Source organism: Condylura cristata, unplaced genomic scaffold (genome assembly GCF_000260355.1).
Source record: "Condylura cristata isolate star-nosed mole 26May11 unplaced genomic scaffold, ConCri1.0 scaffold00001, whole genome shotgun sequence".
NCBI lineage: Eukaryota > Metazoa > Chordata > Mammalia > Eulipotyphla > Talpidae > Condylura > Condylura cristata.
The window spans coordinates 29,901,576-29,923,910 of NW_004567102.1; the positions used below are offsets into that span (position 1 = coordinate 29,901,576).

At 35.4% G+C, this 22,335-nt stretch overlaps 1 protein-coding gene across 2 annotated transcripts in view; it reads right to left on the reverse strand.

Moving 5' to 3' along the window:
- FILIP1 (filamin A interacting protein 1) overlaps positions 1-22,335 on the reverse strand; it is a 169,728-nt gene that overhangs the window by 146,332 nt on the left and 1,061 nt on the right. The window lies entirely within an intron of this gene.

Below are 22,335 nucleotides of genomic sequence, written 5' to 3' on the forward strand. Positions count from 1 at the left end.
CAAAACCTATGTGTGATGCTTCCTTGAGTTGTAAATCCCCCACTGTGTGCCAGTGTTACAACCTAGAAATGATTTTTTGCAAGACTTGATAACCATCTTTGATAGAAAATCATCAAGAAATATAGCAACCCTAGCCTCGTCTCTGTGATAGGTATGAGCCTAACTTGGATGGGCACCAAATAGCACACACAAAGACACGGTTGGCCCAATGATATTAATCAACCTCCCCCTAATAGTCCTTAAAATACTGTCACAAAACAGACATACAGAATTATGGAGTAGAATTGAGAGCCCAGAAATAAACCCGCACATCTATGAACAGTTAACTTACAGTAACAGAGGCAACAGTAAACATTTGAAAAGGAGCATCTCTTCAACAAATGGTGTTGGGGAAACTAGACAGTCACACAGAAAAGACTGAAACTAGATCACCATCTCAGACCTTAGACAAAAAATTAACTCAAAATAAATTAAAGACATGGATGTAAGACCTGAAGCCATAAAATACGATGAAGAAAATATAGGTAAACACACCCTGATACTGGCTTCATTGATATCTCTGTGGATGCATATTCATTAGAAAGAAAAACAAAAGTGAATATAACCAAATGGGACTGTATCAAACTAAAGAGCTTTTTACTATTGATAAAACAAAAAGACACCCTACTGAATGGAAGAACATATTTCTACATCAAACACCTGACAGAGGGCTTTATATTCAAGGTATAAATAAGACTTCTACAACCTAGAAAAAATAAAAACAAATAACCCTGTCAAGAATGGGTAGAAGAGCTAACCAGAGACACTTCTTCAAAAGAGATATATAGATGGACATGAAAATGCTTTTCTTCACTTAGCAGCAGGGAAATTCAAATCAAGCTACATTGAGGTACCACTTCATATCCTGTATCAAACAACCAGAAACAAGTCTTGGCAAAGATGTGAAGGAAAAGGAACACTGTAGCTATTGGTAAGAATGTATACTGGTCCAACCTCTATGGAAAGAGTATGGAGGATTCTCCAAATGCTAAAAACTGATGTGACTTGGTTCCATGTGATTGCACTTTTAACCCTGATTCCAATGCCAAACACTAATTTGAAGATATCTACATGCACTCCTATGTTTATTGCAGTACTATTTACAATAGTCAAATTATGGAGACAACCTATGTTCCAAGAATAAACTAGTGGATTTGAAATGCAGTATATATACACAATGGAACACTGCAAAGTTATAAAAAGATGAACCCTTCCCATTTGCAACAGCATAGATGGAACTGGAAGGCATAATGCTAAGTGAAATAAGTCAAAAGGAGAAACACAAGTACTGGATGGTTTCACTTTTATGTGAAATACAGAGAAACAAAACAAAGGATCAGACAAAGGCAAACAATAGCAAACCCTAGATATCTGACTGTGGCATTGAGATTATACAGTGGGGAGAGGGAAAAGGAAAACAAAGTGGGGAGGGGACATAATGAACTGTGGTGGAGGACTGTGGGTGCCTTGTTGGGGTGTATGTATTGTGAAATGTGTCTGAGGAAGTGTGATCTTATGTCTCTGATTCTATACCCTGTTTAAACCAATGTCACCACAGTAAGAATAAAATTTCGCCAGTACTTTTTAACTAACTCATGCCACAGTTTAAACTTTCACCTCTTGTATCAATGAGAGTAAGTTTATTGCACAGTCTTGAAAAATTTTTTTCCTCGCATGGTTTACTAGTTCAGTGCAATTTTTTTTTAAGATTTATTTATTTATTTTCATTTTGCTCATACAGAACTGGGGTACAGGCCAGAGGTGCAGGGGTGGGAGAGGATTCACCAGAGGCAGAGTGGGGAGCCTAACAGGCAGATCGTTGAAGTACACTGCTGAGGGGAGCCCCCCAACCAGTCAGAAGAGGTCTGCCATGCCATGTGGGCACCTCTGGGGCAGGCGGGGATTGAACTCATGCTGAAGTAGGTTTAGCTTCTTAGTGCTGTGCTTTAACCCACTGCACCACCAGGAAGGGTCCTATTTCAGTGTAATTTTTATTTGACAATAATATCAGCAAGTGATACTTAAGCAAATTAAAAGTCAGTAAAATATCCACTTCTTTTCATTGTTGTTGTTGGTAATTTTATATTTAATATTTTGAAATGAAAAAAAGCATACCAAACTTTATAAAGTGTTCACGCATTAACATAATTAAGATACCACTATATGCTTCATTTATTTAGAAAACGGTAAAGACCTAGTCAGAACAATAGCTATCACTTATAAATACGAATTCCTGTCTGTGAGCAAAAGAGAGTCACATGAAAACTTAGGCTTTTGAAAACCAGAAGGACACAAGAAGGCAGTGACAGAGCCACACCTCTGAGGGAGGAGACTGGACCTCCCTGGGGGGCCGTCCTGCTGCCTTCTGGGTCAACCTTCTGCTTCCCCAGGAGCCAAAGGAAGGGAAGGCCGGGTGTGCCATTGTCCTCCCATTTCAGACAACAGCAGGTAACTGAGAGCACCATTTCCCTTTGACTGGCAGCTTCAACAGAAAAATAACGACGCTCAAAAATTTTGCTGCCAACGAGTACTAGGATTCCTATCACAACCGATGTCCACCACGTCTGGAAATTTTCCATTTCTGAAGTTTCTGCTTTGGTCCCTTTCCCCAGAGAATTCTGCCCTGGGGGCACCCTCCCCCTGTGCTGTCCACGTGCAGAACCAGCCCGCAGTACTGTCCCTCAGCTGTGGTCTAGGCTGTGCCTTCCTCACAAAGGCTGTGCCCTGTTTCTGCCCAAACCACTCTGTTTACCGAGTGCCTGGATGACTGGTGAGCTGCTTCTTCCTTGCACTCAGTGTTTATTATATAAGTTGTATTTTTATATGATCCTATGGAATTGCATGTCACTATCAGTTTAAACTGAAATAAATACAATTTTGACATTATGACCTTCACAGAATAGCTTATTAAAGGTTACGTTTAAATGGAACATTCCTTAGATATCTAACCATGCAAACTAATCCACAGTAACTTTAAACAACTTCAATATTTTTTCTTACTTAATATTACAATCATACTTATTGTTGAAATTTAAAATCACACATTAATCTTCCCAGAGGATGCCATCATTAATGTTTAAAATATAATCTTGTAATTTTCCCAACAGAATCTTAAAATAGATCTTTTGTAATAAAGTTGTCTTACTCTAGTATATCATTGTGTCGAATAGTTATTTTCTTTCTCAAAGTTAACATCTTTAGAGATTGTCACTATATAGATGTACCAAAAATAATTCCAGTTCTCCTTTTTACTTAATAATGCCCTATAATTGAAAATATTTATTTCCAATTTCTCACTGTCACAAAATGCTGCACTCATATAGCTGTGATTCATTCAATGTCCTCATTTGCCACCCACACTATATTTATTATCACCTCAGTACCCCAGAACCCGAAGTGAGGGGCAAGGTAACTACCAAACATCAGGCCCAACAATTTCATGCCTTCAAGAATAGTCAATGTTTGCAAACAGAGAGAGTGAAAATAGACTCTCTCCGCTGCAACTTGTGAGCCCCACTGAGTTGTTAGATCTTTTTTCTTCCAGCCACTGTTTGCACAAGAGGTCTGCAGTTGACATGGTGGCAGTGGGTAAGCTATTCATAAGGTTCCCCGGAGGAGGCACAAAGTCTTGCTCTTTCCTTGAGACTATTACACTCATTAGCTATTTAAAGATGATACTATCAGACAAAAATTTAACTGATGTCTATTTTAAAGTCCATATAATATAAAATTCCCATAAAATGTGTCTTAAATATAAATCAATGTTATCTGAACTGTAAATCATATATAGTCTGGCTGGTCAATGCCAGTAGTTCTAGAGGACCAGGAGATTTAATCTCACTAATAATAGTTAGTTTCCACAAAGAAAATTTTATTTTATAACCTGAACTAATCACAAGGAGAGCCTGGCATAGAACAATGGATGGCTTGGTGCTAACTCAATTTCTCTCCTGCAATCAATTCCAAGTTATTGTATTTATGTCCTGGTACCATCCATCATGCCTCTGTCCCCTATCATGGACAGTTCAGCATATGTTTAATAGCATAACAATAGCATACATATTATGTCACATTTAACATTTTATTGAAATAATAAAAAATCTTCTATGACAGGCTTTGTATATGGTTTGGTTTTTTACTCTAATATCTTTGTGGATAAATTTTTTTTAAATTTCATAGTGAGTTCTGCATACAAATAAAAGCTGCCAAGTATTATGAAATCCATGAGGGAAAAATTATTTTATAAGCTTGCACACTTTTTCTAAAGCCTAGATATCTGATTTCAGATAAGCCAAAATTATAGATGAAAATAAATTAAGTCATATCTCAATTTAAGGAAACATTCAAAAATATCCTGCTAGAGTGCTATCTATGGAGTTTAAACTTGCACATTTTTAACTTTTTGTTATTTTTCTTTTCATTTACTTTGCTTCCTTATAAAGCTCATATAAATGAAATCATCCAGTGTCTTTCTATGTTGGACTTCCTTCATTTTTCATAATCCCCTTATTATTATTATTATTTTAAATAATAATAGTCAGTATTATCTCAGGCACCTGAACCATTCAGTATAAACTCCTGATATGTCAACGGCACTCAAAAGTAACTATGATTATCATTCTGTCATTTCTTTTCTTTTTTATAGCCAACAGCTATAATAGTTCTATTAACATTATTATTAATGCAGGAACCACTGTCATCTTCACATGGCAGATCATAAATCAGGTCTTGTTGGTGTCATTATTCCTAATGTGTCATTTAGTTTAATTGAGTTGTAAGTGATATTTGAAAATAGATACAATTGATCTATCTCTGATAGGTGATTGGATAAAGAAGACTTGAGAAAGAGAGAATATATAGATAGATATCATACATTTTCTCACATAGGTCATATATATACACATATACACATACATGAATACTATTCATCCCTTTGCAATAAAATGGAAAGAGCTTAAGGGAACTATGAAAAATGAATTAAGTCTAAAGTAAAAAGACAAATAATGGATGGTTTCACCTATATAGGCTTTATAAGGAAGCAATGTAAATGAACAGAAAACAAAAAACAACATAAAAATAGAGGGCACTGATAACTGAACTGAGGTGAAAGGGTAAAGGTGAGAGTAAGGGTGGAGGTCGTAGAATGGATAGTAGAAGGTATTTTGATTTGGTTGGTTTTTCTTTAAAGGTTTTTAAATTAGAAAAATTCTGCTATGTTATTCAACAATATAGAAAAAATAACAGCACCTGCTAATAATGTAGCTATTTCTCAGAGAGTGATTAGGGTTAACACTCTTGATGGGAAAATAATAAATCTTGAGATTGAAGGTTAATTTTTAGAAATAAATGATCCTTTGTGAGTAACAACTTTCTCCATAATACTAATTGAAATGTCTTGAGTGTGTAACTTTCATGCATATTAATATTGAAGGATTGTCTAAAGCTGCAGCTAAGAAAAATAACAAGAGGATTCTGAAAAGAAAAAAAGGAGAAAATAAAAAATAAACTTAGGAAAGCATGGAAAGTTAGAAAGTTTGAAAGAGGAGGCCCATAGTTGATGGAGGGAACTAAACTCACAAATGTTAAGGCTTAAGCCTAAAGAGAAAAGGAAAAAAGGGAAACAGAATTCTTACAGCTCACAATGTGATGATGATATGGTGACTACAAAAGAAAATAGGATCCCAAGGACATTCGTCAAAGAAATAGAACAAAGAGTACTGCAGTTCATATAGAACCACACACACATACACAAAACCTGAGTAGCCAAAGCTCACCTGACGAAATAGAGGGGAAAGACTTCTGAACTTCAAACTATACTGGAACAAAAACGGACACAGAGATCAATGGAAAAAGAATTGAGGGAACAGAAATAAAACTACACATTTATAGACTAATCTATGACAAAGGGGTAAAGTAGAACATTGGGGGGGGAAAAAGCTTCTTCAATAAATAGTGCTGGGAAAATTGGACTGCCACATGCAAAAGAATAAATCTAGACCAATATCTCACATCACACATGAAAACCAAATTAAAATGGGTAAAAGACCTGGATGCAAGACATAAAACCATAAGATACATAGAAGAAAACATAGGCAAAATATACAATGACATAAACTTAAGAAACACATTTTTGGACACATGTCCAACAGCAAGGAAAACAAGAAAATAAACTGGGTCTACATCAAACTAAAAGACCCCTATGTAGAGAAAGAGACAGTAACCAAAACAAAGAGACAACACCTGACTGGGAGAAAATATATGCACAAATATATCTGACAAGGGACTAATATGGAAGATCTGCAAAGAGCTCATACAACTCAATAAAAAGAAAACAAGCAACCCACTCAAAAAAATGGGCCATACTGAAGAGGCACTTCTCCAAAGAAGACAAGCAGGTGGCCAGCAGAGAAAAACTTCATTATCACTTCTCAGGGAAATGCAAATCAAAACCACAATGAGATACCACCTCACACCTGCGAGAATAGCCTGTATTAAAAAAAAAAACAGAACCAAATGTTGGTAAAGATATGCAGAAAAAGCAAAAAGCAACACTCCGAAACAATTGGTGGGGATGTAGACTGGTTCAGTACCTATGGGAAAAAGTATAGAGGGGCCTTAAAAACTGAAAATCGATCTACCATGTAACCCAGCAACTCTATTCCTAGCTATCTATGCAGAGAACACAAGATACTGATTCAAAAGGAAATCTGCACTCATGTTTACACTGACCAAGGTATGGGGAAAAAACATAAGTGCTCTGGAACAAATGAGTAAATCAAGAAAATGTGGCATCTATATATAGTGGAATATATGGAGCAATCAAAAATGATAAATTCCTGTCGTTTGCAGCATCATGGATGGAACTAGAAGGGGTTATCCTAAATTAATTGAACCATAAGGGGAAAGATAAATACTGGATATTTTCACAGATAGATGGAATAAAGAGAAATTAAACAAAGGATCAGAGAAAGATAAACCTAAAAACTGATCCTTGAAAACTGACCCTAGACCTGAGGCATTCAGGAGGGGAGAGGAAGGAGAAGCGGCAGGGAGAAAGAGAGGGGAGAAAATGGTGGAAGGGGATGCTTTGGTGGTGGGAAAAATATGGTAGCTACTCTGAGGGGAGAAATCCTATATTGTAAAAAAAACAAACAAGTATGTAAAGTAATTATACACCTTTAATCTTAAAAAAAAAAAAAAGATAAAATGACACAAGGACATGAGAATATCATGGCTTGGCTGTTTAAATAAAGGGGGACTACAAATGGATAGTGTCATAAGTTTCTTGAATAATGTATTATTAATCACATTACTTGCTCTACTAATAGGTAAACAGAAGTTGAAAGTAAAGCAGTTTTAGCTATTATTCATTCTAATAAATAAAATTACATATGCTTGGACTCATTCCTCTTAATCTGGGGAGGTATAAGAGATGTAAAGGAAGCTCTTTTACTTGTGCCCAGTGTACAAAAAAGAACATTCAAAGGACAGAGTAATAAAGTACTACTGTTCATCTCAGTTCATTCTTTGCAGGCAAAAACAGCAAGAGTTGATGTACATCACCAGTTTGGATTAAAATACAAAGTGCCTGCCTTCACTATGAGTAATCTTTCAGGAATGAATTGTGCCAAAAATGCCTGAAGAAAACACAAGAACATTAGCACACAAGGTCTTGGATGAGGTTTCCCTCACAGCACTGCTCCTTACCCACTCACACAATGTCCCTACTTTGAGACTAATGAGAAGTAGCTGGCATCCACACACCACATACCACCATCACAAAGCCCTCGCAGGACATATGCACACCACACACCACTATATAACCAGTCTCCTTTACCTCCCAAAGCAATAGTTGGAGGTATCAGAGTCATGATGAGAAAGAGAAATCCTGAGCTCTTATACAACAGACACCTTAGGAAATAACCCAAGAGAGTGTCACGGTCTGGCTTTGAGAAAGATATGCAGCAGAATGCTATGACTTGTCCAGGAATTCACATATCTGAATTACTGAGCTATATGACCTTGAGAAAGTCAAACCTTCAGGGCCTCAGTCCCTGAGCATTCCACAAAAGATGGAATTAAAGTCAATCACATCTTAGCACCTATCAGTATCTTATAATGTGAAAAACAATTTTTCCCCAAAATAATAAGCATAGCAGATTACCCAAAACTTGAAATTTAGTAATCCTGTACTGGATCAGTTTCATCTTACACCTTTAAAAGGGTAAGTAGTTGTGGACTAAGTAAAAATCAAAGTTGAGGAATTCTTTTCTTTGGTGCTCATTTTATCCAGATGCCCCTTGGTGACTCATGCTTTTGATCTAATCACAGAATTGATCATTTTGGCCACTTATTTATATTTTGATAATAACAAACTCAAGAAAAACATTGCCACCAAGATGTACTCAGCAACTCAACAATTTAGCAGAGTGGGCTGTGCAGTCTTCTTTCAACAACTCTGTCCCAGTTGAAGGTCCCTTCAAGGAAATCCTACCAAGATGCTAAGGAAGAAGTAGGTTTTTGTTGTTTTTTTTTTTTTAAATAAGAGCTTCAGTGTCTGCCAAATTTTTATAAGTCAATAAGAAATATTTTAAAACAATAAAAGGAAGAGAAAACAATGAATTCTCAAAAATATCACATGTGTTTTGATTTCTGTTTTTCAAAACGAACAAGGCTTTAGTTCTGATTCTAAAGGTTTATGCCACACACTGTCAAATTGCCTTTCATTAAACTTGGCTTAGTTGATTTTCCCAACAGCAGTCTATAAGTGTCCTTACCCTTCATATACTGAGTATTAGAATCTTTTGAGTCTTTGTCAATATGGTAATTTTGGTAGATATCTATCATGAGAATGATAGACAAAATGCTCTTTTTAAATTTGAATTTTTAATTATCAGTGACATCAAATAGTTTTTCATATGTTTAATATAAATCATTTGTCATTTGTCTAATGTTTATTATTGTACCTTTTTTCTTTATTCATTGAAAAGATCTCTTTATACTAAGGATATTTAGCCTTGATTATATTTGTCACAAATATTTTTGTCAGGTTGCTATTTGCTTCTTTAACATATTCATGAGGTATTTATTTTTCTGTGTAATGGTGTTCATTTAACTATGCATCAAATACTTTTAATAATATAATAGTTTATTTTTACACCATTTTGTGACTTTTTCCATCTCCCCCCCCCACCCCCGGTCCTTTATACTCCTGCTATGAGTGAAACCATCTGGCATTTTTCTTTTTCTTTCTGGTTTATCTCACTTAGCATGATCCCTTCCAGCTCCATCCATGTTGCTGCAAAAGGCATGTGCTTATCTTTCTTGATCACTGAATAATATTCCATTGTGTATATATACCATCTTTTTAATCCAAACATCTACTTTTGGGCATTTGGGTTGGGAATCAAATATTTTAATCCTTTGTTTTACTGTGTGTTTCTTCTGTGTGTCTTACTTAGGAAAAATCACAAATATATTACACTTTCATTTTTCACAGATAAGTTTCTAGAAGTCCAATATGTATGATGGTTTAAAGTGTAACATGGAGACTTCATTTTTTTCCAGTTTATTTCAACCCTGTTGATTGCAAAATCCACATTGTCTTTTCTGATTTCAAATGTCTCTCCTTCCTAACTCAAAATTCTTATGTATAAACTATTCTGGACTTTCTATTTTCCCTTGGCCCCTTCATCTGATCTGAACTGTTTCTGACACTACTGCAAAGTGTTTTAATGAGTGTTCTTTCAAAATCCATTATAATATGTGGTAAGGCAATGTTCCCACTTTGAACTTCAAACATTTCCTGGCTTTTCACACACGTTTCTTACTCTAGCAGCCATCAGACTCTGAAATGCAGTGCTGAATATATATATAGTTTTTTTTTTTAAGTACACAAACTTGAAAAAGTTCTAAAGCAAATAATTTATAGGAAGTGCTCACTGCCCCATTTTAGGCACATTAAAAGTGGTCACAACATTGAAAGAATACTCAGAATGTAGAGGGGAATGAGAGTCAGAAATTTTCTTACTTGAAAATTGAAGCATATTTGCTGGCTCTTTATGACCACTACTGATTTAAGTATGGTTTAAAAATATATATTCAAATAGTGGATTCTCTTCATCATGTTTTTCTTTTTTAAAATCATATTATTCTTACACAAAAATTAAAATTATTATGAGAGTGGAAAGAATGCAATCTACAAGTTCCCTACCATTTATAAAGCTATGTGGACTTGTTGCAACAAATCAGATATGTAACACTCTCACGTTTCCCCACTCCCCCCACATTCTTTCAGACCTTATTTGCCAGATCCAATCTCATTTGAACTTCCACAGTACCCCTTTCCCACAACAACAGTCACATTCTCCCAGATACAATCTCTGGACAGATCAGTGACTAGCCCAAACCAGGTGAGCATCATTTATCCACTAGTGTCATGGAACTTTGAAATTGCATTGTTTCTACCTATAATCATCATTAAGGGGTATATAAGAGAACACATACATACATACAGATATATATATATATATACACACACACACAGATATATATATATACATATATATATATATATTATTCACCATTATCTCCCAATGCCTGGTTTAGTGCCTGACACATGTGAATCTGAACAAATAATTTTGTAATTTAGTAAAGGGGTGAATACTCCATGCTAAGAGGAACACAAAGAGCTGTAGCCCAGTACTCTGGGGTTTAGCATCATCTTAGTCGTTTTGACATTGCATTATAGTTTTGGCATCACACTCAAAGTCTCTCAGCCTGCTCATTCTCCAGAGCTATCCTGTCCCTGAATCCCACTTTCCTCTGCTGACAGGCTTGCCCAAGTGCGGACTTCCTGTCTGTGCCAGCTTACAAACATGCTTCACCTATCTCCAGGTTACCCCATAACCTCACATTAGCTTCTCTGATGCCAGCTGATAAGTTGGCTCAATCTTTGCTATCTAAAGCCACACCATTTGGAAACTGTGTTCTAACTATTCCGTTTCATACAAGGCCAGTCTCTCTTCCAGCCGCATTATTAATGCTTGCCTGATTGAGCCCAGGACACATTCCAGGTCATGAGCCCAGTATATTTATATGTTCTTGAAGATAAGCAAACTGAGTGGTTCTTACTCTGCAACCAGTTGTTTTTATACAGCCTAAATCCTTCCAAATGCCCAAACAATAGCACGGATAGTACCGTTGAAGTCCATCTCCTATGACAATGTCTGGGAACAGGAACTGAAATAAATCACATAATCTGAATATAGGCTAAATTGTGGGACTTGAATCATACATTAATATTTTGTGGAAAAAACAAGAGCTTTTTTTTTTCTCTAATCATTCAAAAGGACAAAATTCCTCACTTTCTGAAAAACCACAAGTCACTTTCATCTGGTTTTCCCTTGTCCTCTCCTCTGGTTGAGCTCAGCATTTCATGTGTTCAGTTTGGTGAGATTCCACAGCAATACATCACCAGGAACACATGTGTTCCACTGGGACTTTATTCTCTGGAAGATGTGAATGGTGATGTAAATAACAGCATCATTGGAATTTGGAGGAAGTGATGCAGGGAAGAAATCATCACATGGGTGAAATAAGGCAAAAGTCAAGCAACTACAATCAATATTTCCTTTGGGGTAACGTGGGTAGTACTGATGCTCATAGGCAGTTCAATAGTATTCATCAGCAGGAGTTTTCAGCAGAAACATTAATTAAATGACAGCTGTTTCTTTACCACATGTGGAGAAGTGCAGCAATCCTAATTCTAAAATAGAGTTTTCAAGATGAGAGCATTTCGGCTACATTGAGTGCCTAGTTGAGTGTTTTGTTTTGTTTTGTTTTTTAGTTGGGTTGTGCAAGATATGAAAGGAAAATATTTACAATTAGATGTGTGTCAACAGTTATGTTCTATACCACTGCACTTACAGTAAGAGTTCTAATTTGTTATTGGAAATATACATATGCTAATCATAGATACAGAACCCAGCCTCCACTTAGTTACACACTGAGTCTCTGATACACTAATGAGCATTTAAAATGTTTGTTGATTTTTAATTTGTAATATATACATATTCAGACCAATCAGTGGAAACTGGTTAGCAATAGTTATTTTCTCAATTCCATGACATTTAACAGATTCAATTTAACAAACAGTGAATACTTGTCTTATGTAAAGTGATTCTGAAGAGTCCCAAGTTATACCTTAATCTATTGCCATGATAAATTTTTTAAATTTACATATAAATATTTATCATAGAAGGCTAATAATCTCACTATTTAGTTGTTATTGCTTAGAAAATTTGTACTTTGTCATGGGTGTCTTCACTTGTGTAAATTTCATTTAAGCAGACAATGCATATAGGCTTTCTTCAATGCATATAGGCTTTCTTCTAGGTGTTAAAAAAAAAGCCTGCTCTGTAAAATTCCCAAATTACAGAATTAATCAGAAAATTAATGCCAAACATGCTACCCCAAAATGTAGACTTTTGAAGGTGTTTGGAGTAACCAATTAACCACTGACCAGTCAGTTCATTCAAACAGACCAGCTAGCTTGTTTACTAGCACCCTCTCATAGGAAAGTGAAGTGATTAATCCCTTGCTGCTATTGTTGGTACTTAGCTGTTGTAGGAGAATCCAGATAGGAATTCCAGGTCTAGGGGGAAAGTCAAAGATTTGAACAAAATAACAGCTTTTGTAATTTAAATTTCTATGTAAAAGTAAAAGAATAAGTACTCAAAAGTAAGGCAGAAAGTATCAGGCTACAAAGGAAAGAAAAGACAGAACACAGTCATTAGAGAAAATAGAGCACCTCAAAACAGTGACTAAGAAGATGGGTTGTCTCTAGTTAGCACTGGGAATTAGAGAAGGCAAAGATCCAATCCAGTCAAGCAGAAAACCCAGTTAGTGGGAATTCAGAGCAACAAGTTCTGTTGCCACAAGATCCCTGATGCTGAAAAAGGGAAGCAGCTGCTACTCCACAGTCAACATTCTCAGAGTTGGTTCCAGAACAGCCAAGTGATTATGATTAAGAGCACAAGCTGAAGGACTCCAATTACCAATTCAAAGCCACGTGCTTATTGGGGGTCTTGGACAATTTCCTCACTCTTCTTATCTGTAAAATGTAGGGTGTATAACTATCTGCTTCATGGGGTGTTAGTGCCTGATACAGAGAAATCACTTGTTAAACTAAGCTATTTTGTAACTTACTATAACAGGTATAGAGACTGCGATAGACTAGAACTCAGAGAACTTTGTAACTGACTTCTCTCCCCTCATCCTAATACTATCCTTTTAAAATGATAGGAGTATGCTAGAAAACTGGCTCTCAACTCTTAATGCACATTGAAATCACAAAAATATTTCCAAAATAGACTAATACTGGGGCACCCACTCAGATCCACTTGAATCAGAACCTATGGGGAGTCTTGGCATATACATTTTAAAGAATCCCCAAGTGATTATGATGCACAAGAAACGTTAATAGCCATGATTTCATAGTTCCGAGTGAGCTCAGAATCTATAAGTTTCCACCCTCTTCGGTTTCCTGATGAGTATGGGTGTCTCCAAGATGATAGTGGAATAACCATCAACGTCATGAGACTCAGAGCTCCCATTCCTGTTAGAAATCAGACAGATGCAGAAGTACCAAGACAACTAGGAGTGCCTACAGAATGTCTTAGATTAAATATTAAGCAATATGATGAATTCTTCATACCTTCCATTCAAGACACATTACCTAAAGAAGTTATGTGGAAATTATCTCATAGGGTTTTTGCCAAAAGAAATTTAGAAATTTGGAATTGAATGAGGAAATATATATTTCTAGAAGTCAGTCAAGCTCTTTGTCAAGGATTTAATACTAATCCATTCCCTCCATTTACAATGTATACACCTTTCTACATAAAAACAAGAGACAATAAAAGGAAATTAGGAGAGGTCATTCATATCAGTGAAGCAGAGGACATTGCTGAATATATATAATATATATATATATATATATATATATATATCTCCACCTTTATTTTGAACTAAATAGGTCTATGTCATAGAGCAAAAATTGTATTTGCCATCTTAGCCTGTCAGATAAGTAGTAATACAAACACTGTGTATTAACCAGTAATGAGTGTGTATATCTGCATTGGGGGTAGGGGTGGGAGGGGTAGGAGGTAGGTATGCTAGTATAGCCATGATTTAGACACTGTTTTCAATGTCTTTTCAGTATGGAAGAGAATTTCTCAGAGGGCAAATATTCACTCTATGTTCATTTCACATGAAACATTCACTTTCCTGGAATACTCAATCCAACTACTTGGTATATTTGATAACACTGGAAAAATAGAACATTTATGGTCATTGACATTAGAAAAAGATAAGCATTATCTGTTCCATCAAAATTTTATTGACTTCTTTTACTTCCAACCATCCAAAAGTAAAAAGCTTTTCATATAAATAGAAATTTTAGTATTCTACTTATTTCCAAATTGTCAGACATTTAGCATCAATAAAGCTCACTCTTTAATAAAGATGAAAGAAATAAGTAAAACATCTCATAAAATATATCATTGCTCCAAAGTAGTGAATCAGTGGCTGGAAAGTGTCAGGTACTTAAACTATAAGAAGCTCCTGTTTGTTTCTGTTTCTTTCTTTGTTTTAGAAAAAAAAAAAAACATACTAGAATAACAACCTATTACCTATCAGTCATTGGTAACCAATAAGCCCTGCAATGTCACTTTCTACACACTTCAATAAAATGTCTCACAGTGATCTAGATGGAAGCTTTACTTGAGCAACTGCCTACATGACAAGACCATGGTTGAAAACATGGGCTAAATAAGGTCAAACTTGTATGGATTAGAATTGTAAATAAAACTGGGCAAGTCACTTAAAATCTGGAAATCTCATTATCCTAATCTATAAAATAAAGATAAGGCCCTCCCTGGTGGTGCAACAGGTTAGGATGCAGCACTGCAAGCTAGCTACAGCCGCTTCAGTGCAAGTTCAATCCTTACCCTGGAGGTGACCCACGTGGCGCAACAGACCTCTCCTGTCTTGTCTGCTGCTCCTCTCAGCAGTTTACTTCATTGATCTGCCTGGGCTGATCCCCATTCAGTCTCTGGTGAATCCTCCCACTGCCCCTGCATCTCTGGCCTGTACCCCAGTTCTGTGTGCTTTATAAATACACAAATCTTAAAAAAAAGATAAAAATATTGCTCACATTGTTTTCATGAGAAATAAATAAAGTTATCCCCATAAAGTTCTTAAAACAATGCATGGCTAAAAACAATCTCCAGGTTATGATAGCTATTATTACCATCATTTATATAGCTAATATTGTTATAGCTATATAGGTAATGTATTAGGCATCTAGGTAAAATATTATCTACATATGTTATGTGCAGGTATTGTTATCTTTACATTATATATTATACACTAATTATGGTTCAGATGTCCTAGTCATTGTTAAGATACTAAGCAATGATCTATAGAATGAGTGGAGTATAAAGGGACTATATATTTCCTAAAGTTGAGGGGCATCCTGAGGGGTGAACTTGGTGTAGCTGGCTTTTTTAAGGATCAAAACAAACAACAAGCTGTGACCAAAGCATTGGCTTGGTGATGTCCAACCTAGAAGATGATGTCTAATCCATCAGCATATGAAAGTTAAGCATTATTTATATAAGACTCTTCTCATCTGAACACTAGGCTGTTCTCAGAGCATGTAGCGCTAAACAGTTAATGAAATACAAAGCCCTTGAATACTTACAGAATCACATTTCAATACTTATAGAATAATTAGGAAAAATCTGAGCTGGCAAAACTTTTCCTGGCTCACCCGAGTGAGCAGAACTTCTTTGTTTTCCATTAGTGTATGTTGTCGTCACAGTAACTGCAAGAGTCCAAATACAGGCCGAGTGTCATTTCCTCATGTACTTAGGCTACCACACTGAAATAGCATTATGACCTCTTCCTTTCCTGTTATGCTGTGGTACCTCAAAGAAGCAGGCCCCAAAATGAGTTACCAAAGACTTAAGTATATTAAAGAGATATGAAGAAAAATAAAGTCCATCTATCCCTATTTACTGTATCACCTATGACTCATGTGTGTGGGAGGAAGTCTCTTTTTGCAAAGATCTTTAGATGAACAAGGCAAGTTGGTAGTAACTTGATTGTCTTGGTGATGTCAGCAGTCTACTGTTTTCAATCAAATTGTCTTTTGGCTTTAAATTTTCAGCAAATTATTTTTAAAGACTGCATGTGGCCAACCCTGACAGGTTCACTTCATGAGTTTCTTACACATTTTCCTTACAAAGACAACAAGCAGCAGACGATTCATTCTTCAATTTAACTTAGGTTATAGTTTAAATTATTGCAAAAAAAAAGTTATTTTCAAGTGTAGACATATAAGATTTTGGGTCAATGAAGTAAAAATTGTCATTTCATCTATGTTTTATAAGGAGGTAGGTATTTAAGCAAGAAAGTAAAAACAGAGGAATCCCTGAATCTTAAGAACTCAGTTAAAAGCTAATTATCACTTGAGATAAATTCTGCATTTGCTTTAAAATTTATTTTAGTCTGTCTTTTACAGGCATCTGAAAAACATAAATCACCCAATATTGCCCACAATGACACTTGCCAAAAAGGAAAAGCAAATGCCAACCTTCTTTTGACTTTTCAATTCTGCTGTGATTTAAAAGTGCTCGGGGACCGGGGTGCTGGTTAACATTGTGTTTCTTCATCTGTCTGCAGGGAGTTCCTCAAGTTCTGCAATCAGCTGGTTTCCAGCCACCTAGAACTGCTCAATTCATGTTTGACTTTCCTTGCTCTAAGTTCTTCCACAGTTCACTGTGTTGCCCTCGAAATCAAACTGTCTCAGTTACTGTGACAAGGAAAGGTGTATTCTGCCTGCAGCCTTTTCCCTAGTGATTAAATAAAGAACAGACTGACTGACAATTAAAAGGAAGAACATCAGCAATATTTTCTTCAGGTTTCTATATTTTTATCTAGTCTTTAAAATGTATTCTATAAATCCAGGAAAAGTTCTTCCCTTGTTTTCTTTCATTTTCCCCTTCTTTTCTCTCTATTTTTTTTTCTACAAGAAGATTTTTATTAGAGGAGACAATTCTAAAACTCAGTTTCCTTTTCTTTTAAAAGCTCATTCTTTCAGTTGAGAAAAATAAAGCAAAATAGGTCTAAACCATGATTACTCTTCATAAGCTTTCAAGAATATGCCATATATTATTGTCAAACTAAATACACAGAATAGTAGGCATTCCATTATATATATATATATATATATATAATTAATGATATAACACTTTTTAAAATGATTTTTAATTAAGATAACTGGTTTACAATACTGTATATGATTCAGAAATACAGGATCCCACTATTTCAGGTGTATGCCATCATACTACACCCACCACAAAGGCACCTATAAAATATAACACTTTGTCTTGGCATATATTTTTTTGTCAAATTTAAGAAGAATGAATAGGATTAAAAGCAATGAATAGCAAGAATTCATTTCTATTTGGTAAGGCTGAAGCTTGCATAAGAGGACTTTTTTTGGTCTCTACATTTTTATCTGTTACTAGGTTAGTAAAACAAAACAAAATATCTAAGGAAAAAAATAAAGAATGATAAACTTAATAACATAGCCCTCCATGGAGGAGGAAGTCTCTGACTCTGTATATTACCCACTGTTGTCAACTATAAGGAAATACCCATAAACACACTTTATCTCCAAGTGCAAATATAGAAACCATAGAACAGTGTATGGTGGGTGATTTCTTAGCCTGTTTAGTAATGGTTCTATAAGACAGCAGACTGCTGAGTGATAAGGAAGGTTTGAAACATAAATTCCATGCTAACTTATTGGCTGGCGTTCAAACTATGTCTGCTTAAAGTGCCCAGCAGCAAAGCATGTCCCAAACAGGATTCCAAATTTAAACAATACATTCTTCTGCTTTTTCCTATGATCTATGAACTTGAGTTCACAGACTGTGCCCAAGAATTTTGTGTGCAACAAAGGATAAAATAAACAGATAACTAGATTTATAGTGTAATTAATTAAGGTGTGATAATAAAGTAGTAAAGCTTAAATTTACTGACTTTTTAAAATTTATTTTTATTAATTCATTTAATCTCTAACACAATTCTTTCAGGGATATGAAATTATTACCCCCATTTTACAGATAAGGAAAGTAAAGCACTGAGAATACTTTGCCCAGAGTCACAATGAACTAACATCTGAATCCAGGCCTTCTAGCTCATTGATGCTACTAACCTTTCTTGCCTCCTTCTTCATACTTGAAACATATCCTTGCTGCTTTATCTTTAACTCAGATTTAAAGGAAAAAACTGTTTTTTAACTACTTTATTATTTAATTGTTACTAAAATGATGTATAAATAAAATTGTTATAAACTTCTTGAAAATGTCACTTTCGCATAGTTGTTACCAACCTTTTCTCTCTTAAACCTTTCTGACAAAATATTTTGCAACCTAAAGCCATTTCCTCACTTCCCAAGATGCTGATTTTCTAAAACACACATTTTTACAGAAATCAGATAAGAAAAATGAGGATAAACTAGATCTACAAAATAGTATTTCTTAAGGGAACTGTTTTATGAAGCATTCATTTTCCAAAAAAGAAAAACATAATTAGCATTTGTTTAACTGTGTATTTTACTACAAAGTTTCACTTCAAAACAACTACTTAAAAATTACAACAGCAAAGCCATTGTGAAATAAATATTAAATATTTCATGAATTTCCTTGGGGAAAACCTGTAGCAATTTCTGTTGAGCACCCATTTACAAGGGTAATTTTAACTTCCTTGGCCATCTTAAAATATAAGAAGAAAGTTTTTCTTTTGGTATACACAGGGGGAGAAACACTTGCTTGAAAATAATGACTCATGTTTGGTCAGGATACAGATTCATGAGTGATTAAAAATAATAAGAGCATTCTTGGTTTTGTTTAGTTTTCTTTTTCAAATTACTGGACCAAGAAGATATGAGATATACACACACACACACACACAATGAAATACTATTCAGTGATCAAAAAAGGTAAATGCACACTACTACAGCGACATGGGTGGAGCTGGAAGGGATTATGCTAAGTGAAATGTCAGCAGGAGAAACACAAATACTGAATGGTGTCTTTTATATGTGGAATATCAAGGAAGAAGACCAAGGGTCAAAAAAGCCAAACTTAAACTAACCCTTGAAGATGACTGAGGCCTTCAGACAGACGGGTGGGGCAAGCACAAAGTGGGGAGGCAGCAATGGACTGTGATGGAGGACTGTGGGTACTTTGGCTATAGGAGCACCATGGTAACATCACTGGACAGTGGAGGATCCTATATTTCCACAATACAGCAATGTAAACTAAAGTTATTTCAAATTTTTTAAATAAAATTATCTTTTATATATCTGGGAGGGGGAAGAAGTTATAACATGTACATGTAATTAAGCATTTTAACATTCAAGGCCATGCTTAACTGTTTGACTAACCAATACAATGAACCATGATTTAAATTAAAAATACCAAAAGTAATTGACTATAAAAAGAATCTCGTACTAAAAGATGATAAACATTTATGAGTTACAATATGTATAAGTCTAGATGCTAATACAGGACATGTGTGTATATATGTGATAGAAAGAGAGAGAGACAGAGAGAGATGCATCTCACTGTGGAGATGCTGTAGTTTTCCAGAATGAAATAAAAAGATATCTAAATGTTATCCATATTTGTGATATCTATATGTCAACTTTCTATTTCATTCTGGAGAGCTATATCATCTCCACAATAACATACAGGAGCATAGTTACAATTGCCTATGTGTGTGTGTGTGCACGTGCGTGTAAAACTATGAAGACTTGGCCCTCCCTGGTGGCGCAGCGGGTTAAAGCACTGCACTAAGAAGCTTAAACCACTTCCAATGAGTTCGATTCCCGCCTGCCCGCGAGGAGCTCCACATGGCGTGGCAGACCTCTCCTGACCCGCCCGCTGCTCCCCTCAGCAGTGTACTTCGTTGATCTGCCTGTTCTGCTCCCTGCTCTGTCTCTGGTGAATCCTCTCACCCTCCGCATCTCTGGCCTGCACCCCAGTTCTGTATGAATAAATAAATAAAATAAATAAATCTTTAAAAAAAACTATGAAGACTTTAAGAATTTTTTTTTAAAAGATTTATTTATTTGTGCATACAGAACTGGGGTACAGGCCAGAGGCTCAGGAGTGGCGAGAGGCTTCACCAGAGACAGAGTGGGGAGCAGAACAGGCAGATCTATGAAGTACAATGCTGAGGGGAGCAGTGGGTGGGTCAGGAGAGGTCTGCCACGCCATGTGGTCACCTCCGGGGCAGGAGGGAATCGAACTCATGCGAAAGCGGCTTTAGCTTCGCAATGCTGTGCTTTAACCCACTGCGCCACTAGGGAGGGCAAAGAATTTTTTTAAATAAAAAGTTATCAATCAGACTTACAGTTGCATTTCTTGACTTTTATCTCTCTGTACTTTGTGAAATAATCATTATCAGAAATCTAAAACCAAAAAATATTAATAGAAGATACAGAATGTACATGAGACTAAAAAGCTCCAAAATCAAGTTTTGCTTTAATCACTTTCAGAAAATTATTGTAAGTTTACAGAAGAAACATCTGCTCCAAAGTATCCTAACTCTAACAGAGCACCAAACTGAATAAACTGAGAAGGAATCACTTCTAAATCTTACGGGTCTGGAAATTATTGTTAAATTAGAATATGTTTGTCTTGGTTTTAAGACTGGACAAGTTCTCTAGAGGAAAGGAGAGATGGGGAACAAAATGGGAAGAGGTGGAGATTGAAATGTGCACTTTGTGTATGCATATGTTTATAAAATATCTGAAGCAGAAAGACACTTCTTGTTGACTAGTGGAAACTAAAACTGGAAAAATTAAGAATGTGCCAGATGATGGAAGGTTCAAAATACCCAGCCTAGGTGTTTGGCATCAAATAGGAGTCCCAGAAGATAACTGAAGAGTAGAGACACAAGTATATCAATGCTTTAGAAATTACCATGGTCATGAGCAAAATGGTTTGGACAGTAATGAGGAGTGAGAGAACAGCACTGTTCAATCCATAGGATGAAGAGAACAGACTTTATTGTAGTAGGATGGCAATGGAATCTAGCTACTCTCATAGTGAAGGAGGAAGGAAGAACTCCAAAATATCACAGAAATGCGAACTAGTGTGAAGGAAGCACATAACCTTCAAAGCTCAAAGTTTGATGTGCATATACTTGAGGAAGCACATGGTCTAACTTGTTCTGCTCTTGATTTTCAAGGGTAAATCTGCAATCATGAAGATAATACTCAAAAATTCAATTCATCAGGAAACATGACTTTCAATCAGAGAGAAATACTATGCATGTCATTTATCTATCTCTGTCCCACTGACTCCAAAAGAAATTACATACCCAGAACTCATGGTAGATTTTGGCTTTCCACATACATTTGTAAGCCAACAATGTGACCCTTCCTAAGGTAAAAACAAAAAAAAATGTAAAGCATTTAGTTCTGACTTTTCAAAATTCTTTCAAGACAAAGAGAATTCATCTCCACTAAAATATCAAGAGTTTCATTCTCTTATATTGTTTACCAATGCCATTCTGCACTACAGCATATATACATGTATTATATGTTACTAGCTTTTTCACTTTGTAAAATAGTCATATAATCAGAATATAATGTATATATATGGAATATATACATACTAAAATGTGTATACTATTTTATTTTCTAGAACATATGCTATATGAGCTTTACTGAAAGAGTTGATATAGTCTTACTTGTCAAAAAATAATTCATTCAAAACTTAATCTTGAGTAAATTCTTTAACTTGATTTAAATTGACAAATAATTCCTTTTAAAATGTACATGTCATCATCTTTGATATTATCCTTAAGTTAGAATATGCATTCAAATTTTCATGTTCATTTATAGCAACAATCATCTTATGGAAATCCAATCCACCTCCAGACCACTAGGTGTCAATACTACCCATATCACCAATATAAAGCCATAACTTTTGTCAGATTCAATGTGAAATAGATCACTCTAAGCAATTCTGATAAAACTGCATCACAATTCACGGAAGTGGAGACAATATACTAAGACAAGAAAAAAAGGATTTCCTTCATATTACAGTAAACACATTACTACATGCAACTAAGAGAGGATTTTTTTCCTAATAAATTCCAATTTAAATTTAAAATCAGAATCTCTATAATACAAGTAATTACTTGATT